This window comes from Callorhinus ursinus, unplaced genomic scaffold (genome assembly GCF_003265705.2).
Source record: "Callorhinus ursinus isolate GAN/ISIS: 27379988/994484 unplaced genomic scaffold, GSC_fseal_2.0 scaffold33, whole genome shotgun sequence".
NCBI lineage: Eukaryota > Metazoa > Chordata > Mammalia > Carnivora > Otariidae > Callorhinus > Callorhinus ursinus.
The window spans coordinates 1,892,947-1,899,791 of NW_027397095.1; the positions used below are offsets into that span (position 1 = coordinate 1,892,947).

Consider the following 6,845-nt stretch of genomic DNA (forward strand, 5'->3'; position numbering starts at 1 on the left):
TCCTTAGCATCAAATTCTACCCCCGTCCCAGAAACTTGCTGAGATGATAATGGTATGGTAAGACTCAGGGACCTTGGGCATACCCCCGGATATCCCCCTAGACGAGCTCAGGAATCTCATCCAAACAATACCATGTATACCGCCTGAGCCAAGGGGACCAGAATGTGAGACACACAGCAGACCCCCCTTGAGCCATTTCTCATGTACCCTGAAGGGCCAAGAGGGCTCTGTTTTGACAATCCTGTTTGAACCCTGTGGATTCTTGGGAGGTCCTGAAATTTGTCTGAGGAGAAATTGTTAATAGCAGACATTAAACAAAGCAAAAGCTAAACTGATAACCAAATGATGGCCAATCTCTTTTATGCAAATGCAGGGATAGATATTTGTTGAGCACCTGCAAGGCTCAACATTTTGTAAATGAAGACACCAAGGCATAGAGAGGTTAAGGTGACTTTTCGCAAGTCAAAGACCAAGAACTTGGAAACTGCTTGCAAGAACCCCATCTGTTCCACTAAGCCAAGCTACCTCCCTTTTCATGTGGGAGGTCAGGAAACATCTTTTCCTAATTCAATCCTTCTTCCTGTAGGTGATCTGAGGTGGTTTGGCTCTGTAGAAGCACTGGATGCACCTCTGCCCTCCTGAGCCCCAGGACAAACTTCTGGATCTTTCCAGTAACCTGCCCCTGCATCACCCATGTCAGTAATGGCTCTGCTGAGACAGGAGGTGTCAGCAAGGGCTGGAAAGCTTTACTTATATCCTAACCCAAACAAACAAACTCATAGGGACCAGAATCTCTTGGGAGGGTGTGGGCATGAACCAAAACTTTAAAAGCCATTGATGAAGTTCAGGGCTCACATAGGTCCTTGCACTCAAAAAGGCCCAGCACTAGTTTTAATGTTCCACTACCACCACTTTAAAATTCTTGAAAAAAAATTTTTTTTTTAAGATTGATTGATTGATTTTAGAGAGAGAGTGTGCATGGTGTAAATAGTCCCACCACAGCTGATTTCCAGCTACCACTGTGAGGTCCCCAAACCCACAGTTGGGAAGAGATGTTTCCAGCTGGCTCTCCCGAGCTGGCATGAGCTGTGACATAGCTCGAATGTCAAATGAATGAATGAACGAGTGACTCTAAGAATACATGGATGTTTCTGTAACTCAGGATCCATAACTCTAAACAGCTATTCTTATGAGTAACCCTATTCATAAACACTTCTTCATTTCTTGGCCTATTTCCCGATCCAACAACAATCACAACCACAAAACATGTCTGAAAATCGTGAAGGTTTCTGGGTTGTAGAGATGTCAGAGATGGACACTACTTTGGGGTCCAGAAGGGATTTGAGTGCAAAGGTTAAAGGACAAATTAATTTATAAAATCCTCATTCTCTGATAGCATAACCACAATAGATTCTTGCATAGCAAATTGTTTCCTGGCGGCCGTCGCTCGCCAACGCCAGCGCTGCCTCTAGCTTGCCGAGCTCCAGCCCAAGGAGAAGGGGGGTAAGTAAGGGAGTTTCTGTACCATGGCTTGTACAAAGCAGACTGCCCGCAAATCGACGGGTGCTAAAGCACCGAGGAAGCACCTGGCTACAAAAGCCGCTCGCAAGAGTGCGCCCTCTACTGGAGGGGTGAAGAAACATCATCGTTACAGGCCTGGTACTGTGGCACTCCGTGAAGTAAGACGTTATCAGAAGTCCACCGAACTTCTGATCCGCGAACTTCCTTTCCAGCGTCTGGTGCGAGAAATTGCTCAGGACTTCAAAACAGATCTGCGCTTCCAGAGCGCGCCTATTGGTGCTTTGCAGGAGGCAAGCGAGGCCTAGCTGGTGGGCCTCCTTGAAGACACCAACCTGTGTGCTATCCATGCCAAACGTGTCACAATTATGCCAAAAGACATCCAGCTAGCGCGCCGCATACGTGGAGAACGTGCTTAAGAATCCGCTATGATGGAAAACATTTCATTCTTTAAAAAAAAAAAAAATTTCTCTTCTTCCTGTTATTGGTAGTTCTGAACGTTAGATATTTTTTTTCCATGGGGTCAAAAGGTACCTAAGTATGTGATTGCAAGTGGAAAAATAGGGGACAGAAATCAGGTATTGGCAGGTTTTCCATTGTCATTTGTGTGTGAATTTTTAATATAAATGCGGGGACATAAAGCATTAATGCAAGTCAAAATGTTTCAGTGAACACGTTTCAGCAGTTCAACTTTATAACAATTATAAATAAACCTGTTAAATTTTTCTGGACAATGCCAGCATTTGGATTTTTTTAAAACAAGTAAATTTCTTATTGACGGCAACTAAATGGTGTTTGTAGCATTTTTATCATACAGTAGATCCATCCATTCGCTGTACTTTTCTAACTGAGTTGTCCTACATGCAAGTACATGTTTTTAATGTTGTCTGTCTTCTGTGCTGTTCCTGTAAGTTTGCTATTAAAATACATTAAACTAAAAAAAAAAATTGTTTCCTGGCTTTCACCTCATGGTTCTGAAGGCGTTCACACATTAGCACTGAATTCACACCACTTGTACTTGGTGGCTGAGGGACATTTTCCAATAATAAATCATTCATATTATTCTTAAATCTGTGAATATGTAGGTCTAGATACAATGTGTGTAGGGTGATTCCAACGGGCATTGAATACTAGAATTGCAGATAGTTTTCTTTCTATAAACATACGTAGTAAGATTGAACCAAAGGACAACTGAGCTCTAGTAAAATAACTTAAATATTATTTAATTGTTATTATTATTGATTTAATTTAGTTTAAAGTTTTAATACTATTTGTCATTTGTAGTTTGCCTTTTTAAAAATTTTGAGTACTTTAGAAAAATAACTTTTTTGAAAGCAGGAAAATATTTTAAAGAATTTGTACATGTATTTTATTTTTTGATTAAAATGTGTTTAAATTTTATATATTTAATACAATTACATTTTATTTTTTAATCCTTTGGCAGGGGTTGGCAAACTATGACCCACAGGCAAACCGCCTATTTTTGTAAATAAAGTTTTTTAAAAGACTTTATTTATTTATTTACTTATTTATTTGAGAGTGTAAGTGAGACAGAGAGAGAGAGAGAGAGAACATGAGTGGGGGGCAAGGGGCAGAGAGAGAAGCAGACTCCTTGATGATCGGGGAGACCGACATGGGAACCCTGGGATCATGACCTGAGCTGAAGTCAGATGCTTAACCGACTGAGCCACCCGGGCGCCCCAGTGAAGTTTTATTACAACACAACCACACACACACACACACCCCTTTTTTTTTTTTGCATATTGTCTATCAGAACATTGGGCTACAATGGCAGTTGAGTAGTTAAGATAGACCTTACAGTCTGCAAAGCCTCACATTTTTATTATCTGGCCCTTAACAGAAAAATTTTGCTGACACCTGCTTTTTTTTTTAAGTTTTATTTTTATTTAAGTAATCTCTACACCCTACATGGGGTTGGAAATTACGACCCTGAAATCAAGAATCGCATGGTCTTCTGATGGAGCCAGCCAGGTGCCCTGGCTGATCCCTACTTTAGTTCATAACTGACAATTCCACAAGTTATTTGAAGGATCTTGATTATAATAACATATAATACAAACGGATTTCACTGTAATAAAAGCAAGAAAAATAAGTTTTATGGAATAAATACAAGATAAAATTCCCAATCATGTATGTCCTTATTATTCATCTAAATATTGTTGGCCCATCAAAAGAATAACCAGGGGCGCCTGGCTGACTCAGTTGGTAGAGCATGCGACTCTCGATCTCAGGGTCATGAGTTTCAGCCCCACCTTGGGAGTGGAGCCTACTTAAAAAAAAAAGAGAAGAATATCCAGACATGCATAATCACAATTAAATTTAGTCGTTGAATTTTTGCTGACTTTCAAAAGTATAAAAAAATCACTTGATACACATTCATTGATTTTGTTGTTATAAAGGTATAGTTGTCAAAGTAAGAGACGGAACATAGAATATATTTTATTTTTTTATTTTTATTTTTTTTAAAGATTTTATTTATTTATTCTTGAGAAAGGGGGGGGGGGGAGAGAGAGAGAGAGAGAAAGAGAGAGAGAGAGAAAGAAGCAGAGGGAGGAGAAGCAGGCTCCCAAGGAGCAGGGAGCCCGATGCGGGACTCGATCCCAGGACCTCGGGATCATGACCTGAGCCAAAGGCAGATGCCCAACCATCTGAGCCACCCAGGCGCCCAGAATATATTTTAATAATTTGTTGCCTTGACTTATGATTTTTAATTATTAGGCGTATGGTATAGGGGCCTCTGTTAGTACTCTTGCTCTGGGTCCCTCAAATGTTAGGGGGTGCAAGGAGAGGCTTGCTGAGGGTGTCAACAATTGGCTGTCAGGAGCCAGTTTTTAGCCAACTGGGGTCTTGTGCTCTGAGCAGTCTCTGAGAAATTTTGCCAATGCCTGATGAGATTAGCAGAGCCTACCTCCCTGCCGTCACCGCAGGGCATTGACACAGAACCCGGTACAGCAGCTGCTATGGATTGAGTGGTGTCCCCTCAAAATTCATATATTGCAGCCCTAACCCCCAATGTGGTTGGATTTGGAGACAGGCCTTTCAGGAGGTCAAGAGGCTAAGTGAGGCTGTAATGATGGGGTTCTAATCCTGTAGGACTATGGTCTTGTAAGAAAAGAAATCTCTCTCTCTCTCTCTCTCTCTCTCTCTCTCTCTTTCTCCTTCTCTCCCTCCCTGCCTCTCTCCTCCCCACCTCCTGCCTTGTAAGGACATAGTGAGAAGGTAGCCATCTGCAAGATGGGAAGAGAGCTATCGCCAGAAATCAATCTTGCCAGAGCCTGGATCCTGAACTTTCCAACTCCAGAACTGTGAGAAAATAAATTTCTGTTGTTTAAGCCCCTCCCCCCACCAGTCTATGTTATGCTCTTACACCGCGAGAGCAGAGCCACGGGGGGAAGGTGTGGAAGAGCGGAGAAGCAAGCCTGAGGAGGGAGACCCTGCACAGCCTGGTCATTAGCCCACTTGGTGAGTGGGGGGCAATTGCATCTAGAGGTGGGAGGGAGAGGCTGACATTGAGGCTCTGCTACTTCTAGGCTTTGTCTACTCCCTCTAGTTCTCTTTCAAATTGGCAACGTAGGTAGCCTCCAGAGTGAGGTGTAGATTGTGGCCTTAGTCTACTGATTGTCCCACAGCCCGACAAATAAATGCTATTGTATGTTATTAACTCCTTTTCTTCTTCATCTCCAAGCCATTCCTCCAGGAAGCCTTAGGGCAGGTATTTGGGCAGAGAGAGGAAAACAGATTCCTCCACAGCGAGTTTGTTGACCAGAAGATGAAGAAATAATCCTTGCAGGAGCCCAGATCCAGCTTTTCGCTGTGGGACAATGGCTGGGAAGAAATGATAGATGGATGGCCCTACGGGGGCAAACGCATCTGCTTCTCATCAGTTCCCCTTTGGGTGGCTGGAGGCTCCTGGCTCGCCATCAGGGCATGTCTACCCAGCAACCATTTGTGGCCTAGAAGCAAGATGAGTATGTTTGATTATTTTCAAAGCAGAAGGAGAGAGCAGTGGTGGAGCCTAATTCGTGGTTGCGGTGGGAAGAAACTGGGTCAGAATCTCGGTGGGGAGACCTTGGTTCCCTGAGAGGAGAAGTATGGCTGGGGGTGGGGGCAGCACAGGGAGCTATTGTTTTCTTCATGCACAGTCTCTCGAAGAAACATCTTTCCAACCACAAGTTGACCTGTCTGCAGTTAAAACCTTGAGAATGAAACACTAGAGTATTCCATGTGAAAGCAGGACCGTGATACCCATAAGACAGGGAAGCCAGGTAATCACAATGAACAATGAGCTACCAGTGGACAATAAGATGGCTATGATTAAACACACGAGGTAAACAGAAAATAACAAGTGTTGGCGAGGATGTGGTGAACCCTTACTGGCGGCATGAATATAAACTGATTAGCTGCTCTGGAAAACAGTCGGGTGGTTCCTCAAAAAGTTAAGATTAGAATTACCATATGATCCAGCAGTTCCACTTCTGGGTATGTAGCCAAGAGAACCAAAAGCTGGGACTCAAACAGGTATTCGTACAGGCATGTTCACAACAGCATTACTCACAAGAGCCAAAACATGGAAGCGGCCCAAGTGGCCATCAACAGATGAACGGATAAATGAAATGTGCTCTAGGCATACAATGGATTGTTATTCAGCCTTAAAAAGGAAGAAAATTCTGATATACACTAAAACATGGATGAACCTTGAAGCTATTATGTTAAAATAAACCAGTGACGAAAGGACAAATACTATAGGATTCTGCTTATATGAGGTACAGAGAGGAGTGGATTTCATAGAGATGGAAAGTAGCATGGTGGTTGCCAGGAGCTGAGGGGAATGGGAATGGGGAGTGGGCACCAAGTTCCCGTTTTGCAAGATGGAGAACGTTCTGTGAATGGATGACGGCTTTTGTTGCACAACAATGTGAATGTACTTAATGTCTCTGAGCTTAAAAAATATTTAATATTATTAATGATATTTAATATTAAAAGTATCTTAAAATAATTAAAATGGGAAATTTTATGTTCTATATCTTTCACCATGATTTTCTCAAATTAAAGGAGAAAAAGAGAGGGCAGGCAGAGGGAGGTACCTTTTTCCCATGCCATGCCATTCCTCGGCTGGCTTCTCTGGATGTCAGAACCTGCCCAAATCACTGAGTTGGACCCTGACTACAGTCACCTGTGGAGCCTTTAAAAATAACAAAGGTTATGAAATCAGAATTTCTGGATTCTGGGTCCCTGGGCATGGATGTTTTTTGGTCTTTTCTTTTTTTTTTTTAAGATTTTATTTATTTATTTGAGAGAGAGAGAGA

The 6,845-nt window shown here is 42.4% G+C and overlaps 1 pseudogene; it reads left to right on the plus strand.

Moving 5' to 3' along the window:
• The first annotated feature begins 1,442 nt into the window (after nucleotides 1–1,442).
• LOC112809186 (histone H3.3A-like) lies at nucleotides 1,443–2,252 on the plus strand (annotated as a pseudogene).
• Nucleotides 2,253–6,845: the final 4,593 nt, after the last annotated feature.